The 23,130-nt window shown below is 39.3% G+C and overlaps 1 pseudogene; it reads right to left on the bottom strand.

Annotated features, from left to right (window-relative positions):
* Positions 1-105: 105 nt before the first annotated feature.
* LOC148544289 (uncharacterized) lies at positions 106-13,866 on the bottom strand (annotated as a pseudogene).
* Positions 13,867-23,130: the final 9,264 nt, after the last annotated feature.

The raw sequence follows: 23,130 nt of genomic DNA, 5'->3' as shown, positions 1-23,130 counted from the left end.
CTCTTGTTGGGAAGTGAGTTCCCTTGCAATGATAACTGGGAGCTTCTGATGATCCTCAAGGTAAGCATACTTGAGGTGGGATGGAAGGGGATTTAACTCCATTTTCTACTCATTGCTAGACACTTGATCATCTGGAGCTAGTGAAGGTGGCAATGTGTCTTCATCTTGTTCAGGGGGCTTCCCCACACTTGCACCATGCTCCATGTGCCTCTCATCTACTTCCTCTTGGTGAACTACAGCTACAGTCTCATCAATGATGTCACATTGGAAGATAAAATGATCTTCCGGAGGGTGCTTCATAGCTTCATCCAAGTTGAAACTCACTGCTCTGCCATCTATCTCAAAGGAGTAAGTTCCTGAGAATGCATCCAACTTGAACTTTGAAGTTTTCAGAAATGGTCTTCCAAGGAGGATGGATGATAGTCTTCCTGAGTCATTAGGGGGCATCTCCAAAATATAGAAGTCAATAGGAAATGTGAGCCCCTTAATGCTCACCAGCACGTCCTCAGCAATTCCAACCACAGAGATAATGCTTTTATCTGCCAAAACAAAACGTGCTGCCGGCCTTTTTAAGGGATGGAGCCTCAAAGCATCATATACAGATAATGGCATTATACTAACAAACACGCCTAAATCACATATGCAGTCAAAAAATTTCACACCCTCTATAGTAATAGTAACCATGCATGGACCTGGATCACTACATTTTTTTGGTATATCACCCATTAAAGCAGAGATAGAGCTACCTAGAGGAATATTTTCTAAATCCTGTATTTTATCTTTATTCATGCATAAATCTTTTAGAAACTTCGCATATTTAGGTACCTGGCGAATGGCATCAAAAAGGGGAATTGTTACTGATAAACCACCATTTTTAGGGTTTATCCTGTGCTTAATCTAGTGGGTTTTATCCATTATTCTCACACTTATTCATACAATTCGCATGGTTTTATGTTTTCCTTCCTGATTTTGTGCTATGATTGAAAACATGCTTCTTTGGCCTTATATTTGCTAATATTAATCCTCTCTAATTACCATTCGATGCCTTGATATGTGTGTTAAGTATTTTCAAAGATTATAGGGTAGGAATGGCTTAGAGGATGGAAAGGAAGCACACAAAAGTTGAAGGAATACAAGAAGTTGAAGAAATTGCTAAGTTGTCCAGCCTGACCTCTTTACACTCAAATGGTCATAACTTGAGCTACAGAGATCCAAATGAGATGATTCCAACTGTGTTAGAAAGCTAACATCTGGGGCTTCAACATGATATATAATTCGCTATAGTGGCAATACAGAAAAATGACACGCACACGTCGTTCTTCAGAAAAACTAGCGTGGCAGAATTCGCCCCCAGCGATTTCTGGGCTGTTTTCGACCCAGTTTTCGGCCCAAAAAACACAGATTAGATGCTATAAAGTGGAAAAATCCATTCATTCATAAAACAATTGAACAACATTCATAATTCACATAATTTAGGTTTTAGATGTAGTTTTCTAGAGAGAGAGGCTCTCTCCTCTCTCTTAGGTTTTAGGATTAGGATTTCTCTTAGTTTTAGGATTGCTTCTTCATTCCAGGTTCAATGTTCTTTTAAATTAGTTTCTCTTATCTACTTTTATTTACTCTATTACTTTAGTTACTCTATTTCACTTGGTAATTATTTATGTTGCCAAATTGGCTTATGGATTCCTATGTTTAATTTGATTCAATACATTTCGAGGTATTTCATATTTAAGATTTCTTTCTTTTATTTATGTTACTGCTGCTTCCAATTTAAGGCATTTTTATTCGAGTAGATTTTCTCCCCTTTTTGGCTTTGGTTAAGTAATTGGTGACACTTGAGTTATCAAACTCAGCAGTTGATTGAAAATTGGAATTCTTACTGGTTGATTTGGATCCCTCTAAAGCTAGTCTTTCCATAGGAGTTGACTAGGACTTGAGGAATTAAATTGATTAGTCCACTTGACTTTCCTTTATTTAGTAAGGGTTAACTAAGTGGGAGCAGTAAATAATTATCATCACACCTGATAAGGATAACTAGGATGGGATTTCCAGTTCTCATACCTTGCCAAGAGTTTTTCTAATTAATAATTTATTTTCTTCCAATTAATCATTCTTCCATTCAAGGCTCTTTATTTTAATTACATAAAACCTCTTGTTAATTTTTATTACTTTAATTTATAATTATTTTTGTGTCCATTGCCCAAACTCCAAATTTCTCAGAAAACTAATAACCAAAAATAAATACACCTCCTTGCAATTCCTTGAGAGACGACCCGATGTTTAAATACTTTGGTTATAAATTTTATTGGGTTTTGTTACTTGTGACAACCAAAGTTTTTGTACGAAAGAATTCTTTGTTGGTTTAGAAACTATACTTACAACGTGATTATTTTTATAAAATTTTTTACCGGCAGAAATCTGTTTGTCAGTTACCTCAACCTTTTTGAAGATCTCCACCATCTTGGGGTCTAGCTCCATCTGCTTTCTGGACTTCTTAGCAAGGTGTGGAAATGGAATGGGAATGGCTTCTCTTGTAACTTCAGCTTCCTTTGGTGCTTCATTCCCTGGTTGAGCCGCTTCTTCTTCAACCATGTCTTGTACTTCCTCCTCTTCTTCAACATCCTCCACCTCAACAATGTCTTCAGCTTGGATATCTTCCTTTGAGCTTGGCTCCTCCTGACTCCTCTCTTTCAGTGTAGTTCCAGACCTCAAAATAATGGCATTGATTCCACCTTTGGGGTTGGGTAAAGGTTGAGAAGGAAGTGCACTGGAGCTTGAAGGTTGATTGCTGGGAGTGAAAGGCAGTTCTATCCGGGAGATGAGAGCTTGTAAAGTGGAGGTAAGACCATTGATGCTAGAGGTAAATGTATTCTGAAGGTCTTTCTGTCCTTGTACAAGAGAGTGAAGCACCTCATCATTAGTAGAAGAAGGGGGATAAATAATCTGAGGGGCCTGCTGTTGGTTATTCTGAGGTGCCTGGGACTGACTTAGGTGTGGTGCTCTGTAAGGCTGGTTTTAGTTCTACTGTCTGTTGTTGTTTCACCTTTGATTCCCACTATTGTCTCTGCCTCCTCGGTTATAGTTGTCCCTCCAGCCTTGGTTGGAATTGTCTCTCCAACCTTGGTTGGAGTTATCTTGCCAACCTTGATTGTAGTTCCCACCTTGGTTGTAAGTGCCGCCTTGTTGATATTATCATTGATTCGGGTGGTCATAAAAATTGTGAGTAGCTGCCAAGGTGTTGTCTTCTTGTTGTTGGAGTTGCAGACACTCATCAGTGTAATGAGTGTAGCAGGCGCATATTCCGCATACTCTCTGAGGGACTAACTGTTGACATTGTTGTTGTGGGGGAGGCTGAGGTTATTGTTGATTCAGCTGTAGTTGGTTCAGTATGTTGGTCATCTCTCCCAGAGTCTGTGTGAGAGCAATAGTCTCACTACTAGAGGAAACCTCCGCAATAGCCTTGGGATGGTTGTTCCTGTACCTGACATTCCGGGTAGACTCAGCTAGATCGATGATCAGTTGCCACGCTTTTGTCGCCGTCTTGTACTTTTTCAGAGAGACATTACTTGCAGCATCTAGTGTAGTCTTGTCTTAAGGCTTCATGCCTTGTGTGAAATAACTGATCAACACCAACTGGTCAATCTTGTGGTGGGGACATGAGTCTAGGAGATTCTTGAAACATTTCCAGTACTAATAAAGAGTCTCTGATTAACCTTGAATAATGCAGGAAATTTCTTTCCTCAGTCTGTCTGTAACTTCAGCTGGAAAGTACTTTTTCAGGAATTCCCTTCTGAGCAGATCCCAGTTAGTAACGACTGCTTCAGATTGAGTATAGAACCACTCCCTTGCCTTTCCCTCAAGAGAAAATGGGAAGGCATATAGCCAAATAGTAGTCTCATCTGCACCATGACGCCTAGTAGTGGAGTAGGCTGTCTGAAAATCTCTGAGGTGCTTTATGGGCTCTTGAGCAGATAAGCCATGAAACTTGGGCAGTAAGTTGATTAGCACAGTCTTCAGTTCAAAATCTGCAACCAGATTTGGGTGACGCACTTGATACAGTTGCAGTGTAAAGTTGGTGCACGAAATTGTGATGTCCAGGCTCGAACAATCCCTGGTAATGGCTCCAAAGCTTGGTGCTTTGATCTTAATTCATAATTGTCACAACTTCGATACAACTAACCAGCAAGTGCACTGGGTCGTCCAAGTAATACCTTACGTGAGTAAGGGTCGAATCCCACGGAGATTGTTGGTATGAAGCAAGCTATGGTCACCTTGTAAATCTCAGTCAGGCAGATATAAATTGATAATGGTGTTTTCGAATAGTATATAATAAAATAGGGATAGAGATACTTATGTAAATCATTGGTAGGAATTTCAGATAAGCGAATGGAGATGCTTTTCGTTCCTCTGAACCTCTGCTTTCCTGCTATCTTCATCCAATCAGTCTTACTCCTTTCCATGGCTGGCTTTATGCAAGGGCATCACCGTTGTCAGTGGCTACATCCCCTCCTCTCAGTGAATAATATGCTCACGCACCCTGTCATGGCACGGCTATTCATCTGTCGGTTCTCGATCATGCTGGAATAGGATTCACCCTCCTTTTGCGTCTGTCACTAACGCCCAGCACTCGTGAGTTTGAAGCTCGTCACAGTCATTCAATCATTGAATCCTACTCAGAATACCACAGACAAGGTTTAGACCTTCCGGATTCTCTTGAATGCCGCCATCATTCTAGCTTACGCCACGAAGATTCTGGTTAGGAGATCTAAGAGATACTCATTCTAGCTTAATTCATGTAGAACAGAAGTGTTTGTCAGGCACGCGTTCATAGGGGAGAATGGTGATGAGCGTCACACATAATCATCACCTTCATCACGTTCTTGGGTGCGAATGGATATCTTAGAAGCGAAATAAGAAGAATTGAAAAGAAAATAGTAGTACTTTGCATTAATCTTTGAGGAACAGCAGAGCTCCACACCTTAATCTATGGAGTGTAGAAACTCTACCGTTGAAAATACATAAGTGAAGGTCCAGGCATGGCCGAGATGGCCAGCCCCCTATTGTGATCTAAGATAGCATACAACTGATCAAAGATGCCTAATACAATAGTAAGAGGTCCTATTTATAATAAACTGGCTACTAGGGTTTACATGAGTAAGTATTTGATGTATAAATCCACTTCCGGGGCCCACTTGGTGTGTGTTTGGGCTGAGCTTAAGTGTTGCACGTGCAGAGGCCATTTGTGGAGTTGAACGCCAGTTTTTGTGCCAGTTTGGGCGTTCAACTCTGGTTTTGGATCCTTTTCTGGCGCTGGACGCCAGATTTGGGCAGAAAGCTGGCGTTGAACGTCAGTTTATGTCGTCAATTCTTGGCCAAAGTATGGACTATTATATATTTCTGGAAAGCCCTGGATGTCTACTTTCCAACGCAATTGGAAGCGCGCCATTTCGAGTTCTGTAGCTCCAGAAAATCCACTTTGAGTGCAGGGAGGTCAGAATCCAACAGCATCAGCAGTCCTTTTTCAACCTCTGAATCTGATTTCTGCTCAAGTCCCTCAATTTCAGCCAGAAAATACCTGAAATCACAGAAAAACACACAAACTCATAGTAAAGTCCAGAAATGTGAATTTAACATAAAATCTATTAAAAACATCCCTAAAAGTAACTAGATTCTACTAAAAATATACTAAAAACAATGCCAAAAAGCGTATAAATTATCCGCTCATCAAAAGTCTAGAGCTCCTGCTTCCTAGAGAGTAATCCTTTTGGGCTCCGCTATATCACTTGCACGTAAATTAACAGAATCAATAGAAAATGAGCTTGTTTCTTCCTCAAATGGCGCTTCAGATTCGCCCTCAGATGAGATTGGTGAATTGGTAGTAACCACTTCACCTCGCTCGGAGGCTAACCGACGTCGAGCTTGCCTAATACGTGAAATAGTTCTTTCAATTTTAGGGTCAAACGTGGCTAAGCTCGGATCAAGCAATGAACGCGTCATTCAATGAAAGAAGCATACAGCTCATGGTAATAAAATAAAATAAAAATATGCAAATATGTAAAATAAAAAATATTTACACCAACTAATAATTTAGCACGCTATTACAACTCCCCGGCAACGGCGCCAAAAATTGACGAGGCGAAAATTAGCCGATTAAGAATTTAATATAGAAATAACGTTGCGAGTACAGTTCCTAATCGACAAAAAATCTGCTTATCAATTTGGAAAGAGTTGTCACAATTTTTGAATAAAAATACTAGGAGTAGAAATCCCAGGTCGTCTCCCAACGAGTTGACAAAAGAGTGCTATTTTATTAGTCAGGAGTTTTCCGAGAAATTTTAAGAGTTGGAGAACAGAAAAATAAATGATTGTAAATTAAAGCAGTGAAAATTAACAAGAGAATTTATATAATCAAAATAAAAGCCTTGACCGGGGGAAGATTAATTGGAAGTTCTATCCTTGTTGGATTCTCCCAAGTGTAATGGCAAGAGGTTGTTGTTTTCACTTAGTTAACCCTTACTAAATAAAGGAAAGTCAAGTGATTGAGCTAACTCTTATTCACAAGTCCTAATCCTCTCCTATGGAAGGATTAGCGTTAGTGACTAGAGAGTTAGCCAACAACTTTCAATTGAAATTGACACTTGAGTATTCAAACTCAAGGGTCTCCTTTTAATCAGCCCCCAGGTCAAGTTGGGAGTTTACTCCATTGACATGAATGTGATTTTTATAAACGATAAAAAGGAATAAGAAGAAGACATGATAAATTAAATAAAATAATAACAGAAAATTAATTAAAGGTAAAAGTAGTTCTTTGCATTAGTAAATCCCAAAATCATAAACATACGTATCTGAACAAGGTTAAGAAGTAACCAAAAGAGTAAAGGAATAAGAAAGCAAACTAGAATAATGGCAACTTTAACGGAAGTAGTGACTCTTCTCAATATCCAAAGCAAAAGCATAAAAAGCATAAAAACTAAAACTATGAATGTGAAGGAAACCTAGAGGAAGAGTGATTTCTCTCTAAGATTCCAATCTAAAACTAAAAACTATGCGAATGAGAATGTCTGTTGAGTCTCTGCTTGTCCCCTGGCTCTAGTCTATGTTTCTGGGCCGAAAATTGGGTCCAAACTTAGCCCAAAATCGCCCCCAGCATTTTCTGCAATTTCTGCAGGTAGCGCATGTCACGCGTACGCATTGCTAGTCATCTTCGCATGTCACGCGTACGCATCAGGCTCGCGCACGCGTGAGCCATGCGTGCGCGTCGCTCCTCGCTGGTTATCTCCTTTATTTCTTGTGCTCCTTCCATTTATGCAAGCTTCCTCTCTATCCTCTAAACCATTCCTACCCTATAAAGCCTGAAAACACTTAACGCACAGATCACGGCATCGAATGGTATAAAGGGGAATTAAAATACACAATTTAAAGGCTTGGGAAGCAAGATTTCAATTATAGAACAAAACTAGGAAGGAATTGTAAAATCATGCAATTTGTATGTATAAGTGTGCAAGGACTTGATAAAACCACTCAATTGAGCACAAGATAAACCATAAAATAGTGGTTTATTAGTGGATTAAAATAATATTAAAATTTCTCAAGTGTATAACTACTAAAACTAGATGTATCAGAACACTTGTAAAAATATTTCTAAAAATTCTTTTCTGAGTTACTAGCATAAATGACACTAGTAACATATTTAATATAAGAATAGAACATGTATGATGAGGCATTAGCATTGCTAAAGTCATCAAAGAGTGCTGGTGCTAAGCTGCACCAGTAAACTGTGAATCCGGTTAAACTGATTTCCTATTTTTAACTAAAACAAACCAGATAATATTATAAAATCATTCAAGCAGCTTCTAATACTAATATAATGATAATATTATACTATTATCTCTCTTCTCTCATGAATCGAGTTTGGTCCGTCAAACAGAGACTATTTACGAAAACTCGAATCAAAACTCCTAACCGATACGGTTCAAAACTAGGTTCTTTGTGATTGCGTTGTTGAGCTTTTCTCAAAAGAGGTTCTAGCTTTAAGATGACATAATGATAATGAGGATTGAGATGCTTAATGATAGAGCAGAGGTGTTCCCTTTACTAATCTTCCGGAGAAATCCGTGTCTTCAGAAAAGATTTCGTGTACTCGAAAAACGGGGTTGTTACATTCTACCCTCCTAAAAAAAATTTTTTGCCCTCAAAAATTTCAACCACGTTCAAGAATCCATCTTCAAGCGATCTATTTCCTTCAAGCCATCCTGACGAAGAGATCGGTGACGAACGGATCTTTGACAGTTTAGAATTTCACAAATGAAATCTTCGTTGCTAGTATAGTTTCTAAACCAACAAAGAATCCTTTAATACAAAAATTTGGTTGTCACTAAAACAAACCCAATAAAATTAAACCGAAGTATTTAAACTTCGGGTCGTCTCTCAAGAAATTGCAGGGAGGTGTGTTACTATTGGTTATGAAAAAGTATCTTTTTGGGTTTTTGAAATAAGGAACAAGGAAATAAAATGGCAAAAAAAGTAAATTAATAACTAGAAAAGCTCTTGGCAAGGTATGAGAACTAGAAGTCCTATCCTAGCTATCCTTATCAATTGTGATGAGAATTGTCCATTGCTCCCACTTAGTTAACCTCTAACTATGGAAGAAATTCAAGTGGATGAATCAATTTGATTCCTCATGTCCTAGTCAACTCCTAAGGAAAGACTAGCTTTAGAGGGATCCAAATCAACTAGCAAATTTCAATTATTAGTCAACAAAGGAGTTTGATAACTCAAGAGTCTCCAATTACTCAACCAAAGCCAAAAGGAGAGAAATTTACTCTAAAATACAACCAAGCATTTTATCAAACACTTGGAAGGCGCACCATAAAAGCATAGAAAAGCAATAAGAGATAATAAAATCCAAACAACCAATTGCAAGCATTAATAATAACAAACGAAGAAAGGAACAATAATTATGAAATATCTCAAATTGCATTAAATAGGAAATCAAATCAAACATGAGAATTCATAAACTAAAATAGAAACGTAGTGTAATTAACAAGGGAAATAAATAAACTGGAATGCTAAAACAAATAAGAGTAGAAGAGAAACTAAATTAAACTAAGATAAAAATCTGAAATTGAAAATAGCTAAACCTAAGAATCCTAAAACCTAGAGAGAGGAGAGAGCCTCTCTCTCTAGAAAAATACATCTAAAACCTCAAATTCTTTGAATCAAAGTTGGGTGAATGAATCCATGAATGATTATTCCCCCACTCTGTAGCCTCTAATCTGTGTTTTTCGGGCTTGAAACTGGGCCAAAAGGAGCCCAGAAATTGCCCCCAGTACTTTCTGCAATTTCTGCACGTGGCGCATGTCACGCGTACGCGTCGATGGTCTTCTTCGCGTGTCACGCGTACGCATCAGTTACGCGCACAAGTCACTGGGCAATCTCACTTATCACGTGTACACGTCAGGTACGCGCACGCGTCGCTGTGAAAATCTCCAAATCACGCGCACACGTGAGCCATGCGTGCGCGTCGATCCTCGCTAGTTATCTCTTTTATTTCTTGTGCTCCTTCCATCTTTTCAAGCTTCCTCTCCATCCTCTAAGCCATTCCTGCCCTATATAGCCTGAAAACACTTAGCACACAGATCACGGTATCGAATGGTATAAAGGAGAATTAAAATACACAATTAAAAGGCTTTGGAAGCAAGTTTTCAACTATATCACAGAATTAGGAAGGAAAATGTAAGACACGCAATTTATATCATAAGTGTGAGAATAATGGATAAAAATCTACTAAATTAAGCACAAGATAAACCCTAAAAATGGATTTTATCAATCTCCCCACACTTACACATTAGCATATCCTCATGCTAAGCTCAAGGAGATAGAAAGAATGAATGGGGGAAAAGTAAGACTCATGTAATGCAACCTATGTATATGAATGCAACTATATGCTAAGATGTTTCTATCTACTTGGTCAAAAGTAAACAAGTTCTCCAAGACAAAAATAAATCAGATTCCACTAATTCAAATCACACAATAAAAGACAGGCAAAGTTGTAAGAAGATAGCTCATGAAAGCAGGGAACATAGAATCAAGCATTGAACCCTCACTGGTAGTGTATATGCACTCTAATCGCTCAAGCGTCTAGGGTTAATCCACTCTACTCTTCTCTAATCATGCTTTCTAAAACTTTGTTCTTCATCTAACCAATCAACAAATATTTAGTATACCAATGCAAACATCATGAGGTCTTTTTAAGGTTGTAATGGGGCTAAGGTAAGGATGATGATATATGTATGGCTAAGTGAGCTATAATATAAATCTTTGTCTAACCTAAGTTCTCACCTAACACACACACAATCTACATAATTCTAAAATCATACTTAGCTGCCCAAAATCTCACTTTTGTATATTTTACCTACTCATGTATCAGAGTTTTCTTCTATTTTATCACATATGCAATGATCCTTTTATTGAACTTAACTTTGGGGTGATTTTATTCCCTATTTGTTTATTTATTTATATTGCACTATTTTTATTATTATTTTTTTTGAACATGAAAGCAAATATAACATTTCAATGCATATGGTTTTTCTGGTTTCACATGAGTAAGCACCCAAATTCCCGATATCTTGTCAATGAAACACAACACAATTTCATCAACCCAACTTCCCATAATTCCCCACACTTAATTAATACATAATCTCTATCTTAAGCTAACCAAAGATTCAATTGGGGTAATTAATTATTTTTCCGCTTAAAGCTAGTGATGTGGTAAAATATAGAACAAATGGGATTAAAAGGCTCAAAGTGGCAAACAAAGGTAATTGAAATAGTAGGCTATTTGGGATAAGTGAGTTAATAACAAATGATGGCCTCAATCATATGTATGCATGCAAATACACTAAACAATGGACATATAGAATGGAACAAACTATAGATTGCAATCATAGAGAAGAAAACACACAAGAATAAAATATTATGGTTAAATAATGTAACCATATAATTAAGCTAAAAATCTCACAGGTTGTGTGTTCTCAGCTATAATTCATTTTCCAAATTACAATCTTCAGACAAGTTTAACACAAATTTTCAATTTAAATTAGTGAAATACTATAAAAAGGGTCTTGAAAAAGAACTTATCACTCCAACCAAGCAGTGGTAAAATATGCACAAAATTAACCAAACATACAATCAAGCATGCAAATGCAACAATGAACTAACAGAAAAAAATTAAACATTGGTGTTGAGAAGGAAATAACTAACCCACGGAAGTCGGTATCGACCACCCCACACTTAAAGATTGCACCGTCCTCGGTGCATGCTAAGATGTGCAAGTGGACGGGTGGCTCCAACTGATGCTTTTCTCCAAAGATTGTGCAAATGGACTTGTCTATCGTCCCATTGAGAAGTTTTTCCTTTCCCTTCTCGGTGGCCATCCTGAAAGAAGAGGAAAAAGAAGAAAAGTAACCGAGAAATAAAGATAAGAAAACAAATAAAGTATGGGTGGGTTAATACCAAATAATAATGAGGTTCTCACTACATGGTAGCTACAACATGGAAGTGAGAAAATAGTAGAAGCACATGGCATATCAATAGTGCAAAAATTGCAACGATGGGGAAGAGATAGTGGATCATGAAAGACAATATAAATTCAGGTCAATGTAAAAAGAATACAAGTATCATAAAAGATTATCATTGACTTAAATAATATCACCCAATCAGAATAAAACACGTCATGAAGCACCAGAATAATGCAAGAGATATTCAACAGTCGAGCAAGAAAATTTAACACCGAAGAAAAAGTATCAAATTTATAAAAGAAAATAAAAACATGCACAAAATTAAAATGTAATGAGTGAAGGTATGCAAATGCTATAAAGAAAATAGAATGAACGAGAAGAAGGATGAGAAGTCAAAGGAATGAAGAAGAAGAAGGTAAGAAAAGAGGAGTAAAGAAGGAGAAAGGAGAGAAGAAACAAGTAGGAATTGAAAAACAGGGCGCGATGCATGCGCGCGCATCACGCGTACGCATACAAACTGAAATGGCCATGCAACGCGTACGCGTGGGTTCCCGAAGAAGAAAAGTGACGCGCGAGCGTCGGTCACGCGTACGCGTGATAACTCGCGCGATTCCAGCACAGTGGCAGCCCAACTCTCTGTTCAATCACCTTACTACGCCGGTTTTTCATTCCACGCGTACGCGTCACTGACGCTTACACGTGGATTGGCAAAAACTCATGGGACGCGTACGCGTGGGTTGGCTTATGTGCCAGGTACCCCTCCCGCATTGTTCCAGCACAACTCTCTGTCTATTTTCTCAATATTACGGACTGACACATGACGCGTGTGCGTCATCGACGCTTACGCGTCGAGTACAAATTTTTTTTATGCAGAATGCATGTGATTATGCAGAAATTATGAATGAACACTGATAAAAATAAAATAAAATAAAACTAAGAATAAAAAGGAACGATCATACCATGGTGGGTTGTCTCCCACCTAGCACTTTTAGTTAACGTCCTTAAGTTGGACATTTTGGTGAGCTCCTTGTCATGGTGGCTTGTGCTTGAACTCATCTTGAAACTGCCACCAACGCTTGGACTTCCAATAAGCTCTGTCTATTCCAAGTAAATTTCCCAAGATTTGATGGAGTTCTTCACATGCTTTGAGCTCCCAAAGTTGATCCTCTTGTATTCTCGGATCCCAAATCTCGTTTCTACACCCATCTTGAAGTGGATCACCATTGTTCCAACCGGGTGACAGACAGTCTGAATTCTCTGTGCAATGCCAAACTCTTCGCTTAGATCCAACCAAATGTTCACTAGCTCCACCCTTGCATCTAGCTCTTGAAGTATCAACCTTGATGAGCCTTGATTTACAACTCCAACTACTAAACATCCTTCTCTTACGCTTAATTCCACAAAGTCTCCTAAGTTGACCATCCATTTCAAGAATACCATATTCAAGTGGAACGGTAAGGTGAATAGAGACAAGCCTTATCCACTCAAATGAAGGAGTAGATGGCAACCTAGGTGGAGAAGTCTCCAACGTTCTTGACAAAGCGTACTCAACTCCCGTCCAACCCTTGCGAAGGACTTCCGTTTCCACATCATTCTCAGACTCAATTAGAGAAGGGTTTTCATATTCAAGGAGTTCATTTGCGGATGTAGATTCATCACTAGGAGGACTTGATTCATGATCCTCATCACCAAGGTAACTTGCTTCTTGATCTATCCTATCCAAGTCTTCATAAGGAATATTCTATGGAGGTTGTGCACTGGTCTTCTTGACATCAATTTCAATCTTCTTAGAGGAATACTCTGCAACTCTAAATTCCCATGGAGGTTCAGCATCTCCTAAGTCTTCAACCACTTCTTCCTCTTTAACTATTATGGCTTTCTCCACTTGTTCCAATACAAAGCCACGTTCCTCATTGTCCATCGGAGTTTCTAGTGTCTCCTTCATGCTAGGCTCTTTTATTGATTCTCCACATATAGCCATGGGAGTACTTTGAGTATCCAAATATTGGAAATCTAATCGATTTACTACCTTGGTCAAAGCAGCCGTGAATTCTAGTACTTCCCTTTTCATCTCTCTTTGCCCTTGAAGAAGAACACCAAGAGTGTCATGCATTGAGGATTAAGGTGGATATGAGGGCTCATTACTTGGGAGAAAAGGTTCATGATAAGAGGGTGGTTCATCATAATAAGGATGTGGTGGTTCATCACTCTCTATCTGTTCCACTTGTTGCACAACACACTTCAGTTCCTTATTCTCAAGTTGGGATTCTTTAGCCATAAGGGCTTCGTGTGCTCTTCGGCATACCACTCGCTCCAATTGATGAATGGTTGCTTGAAATCGATCCATTGTTTCCATGAGACGATCCTTTGATTCTTGTTCCGCTCGGATTGCATGATTAGGATCATATGGCTCTTGGGTTGATGGATTTGGACATGGTGTATATGGAGGTGGTGTTTGGTAGTAGGGTGCTTGTGAGTATGGTGGTTCAAAGCTATGTTGAGGAGGAGGTTCATAGGCATATGGTGGTGGTTGTTGACATGTACAATAAGGACTACCACATCCACTAGATTGATATGGTGGGGCTTGTTGGTAACTACAAGGAGGTCCATGGTGCATGAATTGTGAATCACACTTTTCACAACTCGTACCACTAACCAGCAAGTGCACTGGGTCGTCCAAGTAATACCTTACGTGAGTAAGGGTCGATCCTACGGAGATTGTCGGCTTGAAGCAAGCTATGGTTATTTTGTAATTCTTAGTCAGGAAATCAATGATAAGAGTGATTATATTTATGAAGAGTAAAAAGCATAAATTAAATAGTACTTGTTATGAGTAATGGAGAACAGATTGAGGCTTTGGAGATGCTCTGTCTTCTGAATCTCTGCTTTCCTACTCTCTTCTTCTTCACGCACGCAGGTCTCCTTCCATGGCAAGCTGTATGTTGGTGGATTACCATTGTCAATGGCTACCATCCGTCCTCTCAGTGAAAATGGTCCAAATGTGCTGTCACCGCATGGCTAATCATCTGTCGGTTCTCACTCATGTTGGAATAGGATCCATTGATCCTTTTGCGTCTCTCACTACGCCCAGCACTTGTGAGTTTGAAGCTCGTCACAGTCATCCCCTCCCAGATCCTACTCGGAATACCACAAATAAGGTTTAGACTTTCCGGATCTCAGGAATGGCCGCCAATAATCCTAGCCTATACCACGAAGACTCTGATCATGAACCAAAAGGCTAAGAGATACACACTCAATCTAAGGTAGAACGGAAGTGGTTGTCAAGCACGCATTCATAGGTTGAGAATGATCATGAGTGTCACGGATCATCATATTCATCACGGTTAAGTACAAGCGAGTATCTTAGAATAGAAACAAGCGTGATTGAGTAGAAAACAGAAGTAATTGCATTAATTCATCAAGACACAGTAGAGCTCCTCACCCCCAACCATGGAGTTTAGAGACTCATGCCGTAGAGATACAATGTAAAACGTGAAAAAGTCATAAGGTACAAAATAAATCTCTAAAAGTTGTTTAAATACTAAACTAGTAACCTAGGTTTACAGAAAATGAGTAAACTATGATAGATAGTACAGAAATCCACTTTCGAGGCCCACTTGGTGTGTGTTGGGGCTGAGACTTGAGCTTTACATGTGGCTAGGCTATTTCTGGAGTTAAACACCAGGTTGTAACCTGTTTTGGGCATTTAACTTCAACTTGTAACCTGTTTCTAGCGTTTAACGCCAGAATAGGACAGAGAACTGGCGTTGAACGCCAGTTTGCGTTGTCTAAACTCGGGAAAAGTATGGACTATTATATATTATTAGAAAGCCCTGAATGTCTACTTTCCAACTCAATTTAGAGCGCACCATTTGGACTCTTGTAGCTCCAGAAAATCCACTTTGAGTGCAGGGAGGTCAGAATCAAACAGCATCTACTGTCCTTTTTCAGCCTCTGAATCAGATTTTTGCTCAGGTCCCTCAATTTTAGTCAGAAAATACCTGAAATCACAGAAAAATACACAAAGTCATAGTAAAGTCCAGAAATGTGATTTTTATTTAAAAACTAATAAAAATATACTAAAAACTAATCAAATCATACTAAAAACTATGTAAAAACAATGCCAAAAAGCGTATAAATTATCCGCTCATCACAACACCAAACTTAAATTGTTGCTTGTCCCCAAGCAACTGAAAATCAAATAGGATAAAAATAAGAGAATATATTACAAATTCCAAAATATCAATGAAGCTTAGCTCCAATCAAATGAGCGGGACTAGTAGCTTTTTGCCTCTGAACAGTTTTGGCATCTCACTTAATCCATTGAAGTTCAGAACGATTGGCATCTATAGGAACTCAAAATTCAGATAGTGTTATTGATTCTCCTAGTTCAGTATGTTTATTCTTGAACACAGCTACTTTATGAGTCTTGGCCGTGGCCCTAAGCACTTTGTTTTCCGGTATTACCACCGGATGCATAAATGCCACAGACACATAACTGGGTGAACCTTTTCAGATTGTGACTCAGCTTTGCTAAAGTCCCCAATTAGAGGTGTCCAGAGTTCTTAAGCACACTCTTTTTTCTTTGGACCTCGACTTTAACCGCTCAGTCTCAAACTTTTCACTTGACACATTCACGCCACAAGCACATGGTTAGGGACAGCTTGGTTTAGCCGCTTAGGCTAGGATTTTATTCCTTCGGGCCCTCCTATCCATTAATGCTCAAAGTCTTGGATCCTTTTTACCCTTGCCTTTTGGTTTAAAGGGTTATTGGCTTTTTGCTCTTGCCTTTTGGTTTAAAGAGCTATTGGCTTTTTCTGCTTGCTTTTTCTTTTTCCTTCCTTTTTTTTCTTCTTTTTTTTGGCCATTTTTCTTTCCTTTTTTTTTTGCAAGCTTTTGTATTCACTGCTTTTTCTTGCTTCAAGAATTAATTTTATGATTTTTCATATTATCAATAACATTTCTCTTTTTCATCATTCTTTCAAGAGCCAACATATTTAACATTCATAAACAACAAATTCAAAAGACTTATGCACTGTTCAAGCATTCATTCAGAAAACAAAAAGTATTGTCACCACATCAAAATAATTAAACTAATTTCAAGGATGAATTCGAAACCATGTACTTCCTATCCTTTTGTAATTAAAATATTTTTCATTTAAGAAAGGTGATTGATTCATAGGATGTTCATAACTTTAAGGCATAGACTCTAATCTTTATTTATTATTTAATGGAATTAATATAAATTAGGCATAAAAGCATACACTTAGCAATAAAAGAAAAGAAACTAAAGACATAAAGACAAATGACTCTAATTTTAATACTCATATACTCTTAAAATAGATAAAAGGTTATCACAGAGTTAGGACTCAACAACCTTTGCTTTGGGAGGTAGATGCCTCTTTAGTCTGTGGGGTGCTTGGCCCTTCAAGAGATAGCTTCTGGCGCTTCAGTTCTTTCAGTTCACGCCCTTGCTCTTCTTATTCCCTAAGCAGTGTGCAGAGCATGCTGTTTTGATTTTGCTGTTCTTCCTTCAGTTGATCCATAGCTTCTTGCAACTTGGTGATAGATGCTTCTAGGCGCCCCCAGTATTCAAATTGAGGAATTTTCGGGAGGAACTCCTGTGCTCTCCTCTTGATGGGGTCGTCCTGCACTTGTCCTTCCATTGACTTTTTGGTGATTGGTTGCTCAACTGAAATATACTCATTTACTCCCATTTTTACTCTAATATCTTTACATAACAGGGAGATCAAGCTTGCATAAGCTAATTTGGCATCTTTGGAGTTCTTGTTTGCAATTTCGTAAAGCTCACAAGAAATTAGCTGATGAACTTCCACTTCTTTTTCCAGCATAATGCAATGAATCATCACTGCTCTTTTGATAGTGACTTCAGAGCGGTTGCTAGTGGGCAGTATAGAACGCCCAATGAAGTCCAGCCAGCCTCTGGCAACTGGTTTGAGATCTCCTCTTTTGAGTTGGTTTGGGACACCCTTTGTGTTGGTTGTCCATTTGGCTCCAGGGAGGCATATGTTCTCTAGGATTTTATCCAAGCTCTGATTTGGTCTCATCATTCTCCTATTAAAGGAGTTTGGGTCATCTTGCAGTTGAGGCAGCTTGAAGAGCTCCCTTATTTTGTCAGGGGTGGGTGTGAACAATCTTCCCTCTGACCAGAGTTCGATAGTCATAGAATACGGTTCCAGCTATTCTCTGCCTGTCTGCCTGCCACAGATTAGAGTAGAATTCTTGAACCATGTTTCTTCCCACCTTTGTTTCAGGATTAGCTAGGACTTCCCAGCTCCTGTTTCGAATTTGCTCTTGGATCTCCAGATATTTGTCTTCTTTCAGATCGAATTTAACTTCTAGGATCACTGACCTTAGACCCATTATTTTGTAGTAATGGTCTGAATGTTCTTTGGTTAAGAACTTCCCTTGATTCCAAAGTGGTTTTGGAATATTCTCTTTCTTGCCTCTTGAGGTGGTTTGTTTTTCCTTAGGAGCCATGATCTTGGTGGGTGTTGGCTTAGTGATCACAGATAAACACACCAAACTTAGAGGTTTGCTTGTCCTCAAGCAAAATAAAGGAAAGGAGAGGGATAGAGGGAGAGCCAAGTTTGAATTGTGGAAAAAAGGGGGAGGCCGAACGAGGATTTAAAGGGAAGGGGGTGAGTTTTCGAAAATTTTTTGAAAAAGATATGATAGAAAATGTGATTTGGAAGAGATAAGTATGATAGGAAAAGATGTAATTTAAAATTGAAAAGATATGAAAGATATTTGAGAAAGATAGATTTGTTCTAAAAATATTGTGAAGATTTGAAAAAGATATTGATGAGTTTGAAAAAATTTGAAAAAGATAGATTTGTTTTGAAAAAGATTTGAGAAGAGGTTGAAGAAGAATTGAGAAAGATTTAATTTTAGGATTAAGATATTTTAAAAAAAAAATTTTTTGGAAAAAATTTTGAAAAATGAAAGTATGGGAACATGTTTATGCAAGAAAAATGGATGGAAATATGAAATTTTGAAAAAAAATCAAGTTGGGAACAAAAACTACCTCCCCTCCACAATCCTGGCGTTAAACGCCCAACTGCTGCTTGTTTTGGGCATTTAACGCCCATCTGTAGCTTCTTTTGGGCGTTTAACGCCCAGCTGTTACTTCTGGCTGGCGTTAAACGCCAGAAATCTTTCGTCACTGGAAGTTTTTCTGAACGCCCAGGATGCTGCAGGTATGGCATTAAACGCCCAAAATAGTGCCCATTCTGGCGTTTAACGCCCAGAAAGGTGTCTTTACTAGCGTTAAACGCCCACAAAATGCTTCTTTTGGGCGTTTAACGCCCAAATATACCTCTTACTGGCATTTTCTTGCCAGTGAGCTCCTTCTCCCTGTTTTGTATTCTGAATCCTTCTGTAACCCTGTGAACTTATGCAATTGATTCTTTACCTTGAAGATTATTTATGTTAAACTTGTATAATAAAAAATAAATAAATAAATAAATAAAAAGCTTTGCTAATGGCTGGGTTGCCTCCCAACAAGTGCTTCTTTATTGTCGTTAGCTGGACCTTGCTGAGCTTTTAATCTAGCCTCAGCCTTGAGCACTCTTGCTCAACATTGCATTCAAGATAATGCTTGATTCTCTGTCCATTAACAATAAACTTCTTATTAGAATCAATGTCTTGAAGCTCCACATAGCCATATGGTGACACGCTTGTAATCACATATGGTCCCCTCCACCGGGATTTCAGTTTCCCGGGGAATAGCCTGAGCCTAGAGTTAAACAGCAGAACCTTCTGTCCTGGTTCAAATACTCTAGATGACAGCTTTCTGTCATGCCACCTTTTTGCTTTCTCTTTGTAAAGCTTGGCATTTTCGAAAGCAGTGAGTCTGAATTCCTCTAGCTCATTCAGCTGGAGCAATCTTTTTTCTCCAGCTGATTTGGCATCAAAGTTTAGGAATCTGGTTGCCCAGTAGGCCTTATGCTCCAGTTTCACGGGCAGATGGCAGGCCTTACCATACACAAGCTGGTATGGAGAGGTCCCTATAGGAGTCTTGAATGCTGTTCTGTAAGCCCACAGAGCATCATCCAAGCTTCTTGCCCAATCCTGTCTACGAGTACTTACAGTCCGTTCCAAGATTCTTTTTAGTTCTCTATTAGAGATTTCAGCTTGCCCGTTTGTCTGTGGATGATATGGAGTTGCCACCTTGTGACTAATTCCATACCGGACCATAGCAGAGTAAAGCTGTTTGTTGCAGAAGTAAGTGCTCCCATCACTAATTAGTGCTCTAGGGACACCAAACCTGCTGAAGATATGTTTCTGGAGGAACTTCAGCACTGTCTTAGTATCATTAGTGGGTATGGCAATGGCCTCTACCCATTTGGATACATAGTCGACTGCCACCAAAATATAGGTGTTTGAGTATGATGGTGGGAAAGGCCCCATGAAGTCAATACCCCATACATCAAACAACTCAATCTCCAAGATTTCTTGTTAAGGCATGGCGTAACCATGAGGCAGATTACCAGATCTCTGGCAACTGTCACAGTTACGTACAAACTCTCGGGAATCTCTATAAAGGGTAGGCCAGTAGAAGCCACATTGGAGGACCTTGGTGGCTATTTGCTCACCTCCGAAATGGCCTCCATATTGTGACCCATGGCAATGCCATAAGATCTTCTGTGCTTCTTCTCTAGGCACACACCTACGGATTATTCCGTCTGCACATCTCTTAAAAAGATAGGGTTTATCCCACAAGTAGTACTTTGCATCAGTAATTAATTTTTTCTTTTGTTGCCTGCTGTACTCCTTGGGTATGAACCTTGCAGCTTTATAGTTTGCAATGTCTACAAACCATAGTGTTTCTTGAATAACGAACAAATGCTCATCCGGAAAGGTTTCAGAGATCTCAATAGAGGGAAAGGACGCCCCTTCTACTAGTTCTATCCGGGACAGACGATCAGCCACTTGGTTTTCTGTCCCTTTTCTATCTCTCATTTCTATATCAAACTCTTGCAGAAGCAACACCCATCTTATGAGCAGGGGTTTTAAATCCTGCTTTGTAAGTAGATATTTAAGAGCAGCATGGTCAGTGTACACAATCACTTTTGATCCTACTAAGTATGATCTAAGCTTTCAATGGCATAAACCACTACAAGTAATTATTTTTCTGTGGTTGTGTAATTTTTCTGGCCATCATTTAAAACACGGCTAGCATAATAAATGACATGCAGAAGCTTGTCATGCCTCTACCCCAATCCTACACCAATGGCATGGTCACTGGCATCACACATTAGTTCGAATGGTAATGTCCAGTCTGGTGCAGAAATAACTGGTGCTGTGACCAGCTTAGCTTTTAGAGTTTCGAACGCTTGTAGACACTTTGTGTCAAATACAAATGGCATGTCAGCAGCTAGCAGGTTACTCAGAGGTTTTGCAATTTTTGAAAAATCCTTCATAAACCTCCTATAGAATCCTGCATGCCCCAGAAAGCTTCTGATTGCCTTAACATTGGCAGGTGGTGGTAATTTTTCAATTACCTCTACCTTAGCTTGATCCACCTCTATTTCCCTATTCGAAATCTTGTGCCCAAGGACAATCCCTTCAGTCACCATAAAGTGACATTTTTCCCAGTTTAAAACCAGGTTAGTCTCTTGGCATCTTTTCCGAACCAGTGTCAGGTGATCATGACAGGAGCTGAATGAGTCTCCATATACTGAGAAGTCATCCATGAATACTTCTAGAAATTTTTCCACCATATCAGAGAAAATAGAGAGCATGCATCTCTGAAAGGTTGCAGGTGCATTACACAGCCCAAATGACATCCTTCTGTAGGCAAATACTCCAGATGGACATGTGAATGCTGTTTTTTCTTAATCCTGGGGATCTACTGCAATTTGGTTGTAGCCTGAATAGCCATCCAAAAAGCAGTAATAATCATGACCTGCTAGTCTTTCTAACATCTAGTCTATGAATGGTAAAGGAAAATGATCCTTTCTGGTGGCTATATTGAGCCTTCTGTAGTCAATACACATGCGCCACCCTGTAATTGTTCTTATAGGAACCAGTTCATTTTTTCCATTATGAACCACTTTCATGCCTCCCTTTTTGGGGACAACTTGGACAGGGCTCACTCAGGGGCTATCAGAAATAGGATAAATAATCCCAACCTCCAGTAACTTGGTGACCTCTTTCTGCACCACTTCCTTCATGGCTGGATTTAGCCGCCTCTGTGGTTGAACAACTGGCTTAGCATCGTCCTCCAATAGGATCTTGTGCATGCATCTTGCTGGGCTGATGCCCTTAAGATCACTTATGGACCACCCAAGAGCTGTCTTGTGTGTCCTTAGCACTTGAAGTAGCGCTTCCTCTTCTAGGGGATTTAAAGCAGAGCTTATGATCACCGAAAAAGTGTCACCTTCTCCCAGAAATGCATATTTCAGGGATGGTGGTAATGGTTTGAGCTCGGGTTTAGGAGGTTTTTCCTCTTTCTGAGGAAGTTTCAGAGGCTCTTTCAATTCCTCTGCTTCCTCCAGATCAGGCTGAACATCTTTAAAGATGTCTTCCAGCTCTGATTCGAGACTCTCTGCCATGTTGATCTCCTCTACCAAAGAGTCAATAAGATCAACTTTCATGCAGTCTTTTGGTGTGTCTGGATGCTACATGGCTTTGACAGCATTCAACTTAAACTCATCCTCATTGACTCTCAGGGTTACTTCTCCCTTTTGGACATCAATGAGAGTTCATCTAGTTGCTAGGAAAGGTCTTCCTAGAATGAGAGTAGCACTCTTGTGCTCCTCCATTTTCAGCACTACAAAGTCAGTGGGGAAGGCGAATGGCCCATCCCTGACAATCATGTCTTCAATCACGCCTGATGGGTATTTAATGGAGCCATCAGCAAGTTGGAGACATATCCAGGTTGGTTTGACTTCTTCAGTTAAACCAAGCTTTCTGATAGTGGATGCAGGTATTAGGTTGATGCTTGCCCCAAGATTACATAAAGCTGTCTTGGTGTAATTACCCTCTAGTATGCATGGTATCATAAAGCTCCCGGGATCTTTAAGCTTTTCTGGGAAGCTTTTCAGAATGACTGCACTGCATTCTTCAGGGAGGAGAACTCTTTCAGTTTCTCTCCAATCCTTCTTATGACTCAAGATCTCTTTCATGAACTTGGCATAAGAGGGTATTTGCTCAAGTGCCTCTGCAAACAGAATCTTTATTTCAAGAGTCCTGAAATAGTCTGCAAAGTGGGCAAATTGCTTATCCTGATCCTCTTTGCGGAGTTTTTGAGGATAAGACATCTTGGCTTTATATTCCTCAACCTTGGTTGCTGCAGGTTTATTTCCTACAGAGGTGGTTGGAGAAGCCTTTTTAGAGGGGTTGTTATCAACACTTGTGTGTGTCTGATCCCTCACTGGCACTTGAATGCCAGGGTTAGATGCTTGATTGGCGTTGGACGCCAACTTCTTTCCTGTTTCTGGCGTTTGAACGCCAGAACTGAGCTTCCATTGGGCGTTTGACACCAGCTCCTTGCCTATTTCTGGCATTTGAACGCCAGAACTACGCGTGGGGTGGGCATTTAACGCCAACTTTGCATCCTTTTCTAGCGTTTGAATACCAGAGT

Source organism: Arachis ipaensis, chromosome B9 (genome assembly GCF_059453495.1).
Source record: "Arachis ipaensis isolate K30076 ecotype BB chromosome B9, ASM5945349v1, whole genome shotgun sequence".
In the NCBI taxonomy this organism is placed as follows: domain Eukaryota; kingdom Viridiplantae; phylum Streptophyta; class Magnoliopsida; order Fabales; family Fabaceae; genus Arachis; species Arachis ipaensis.
This window is presented reverse-complemented; position numbering and strand designations above follow the sequence as displayed.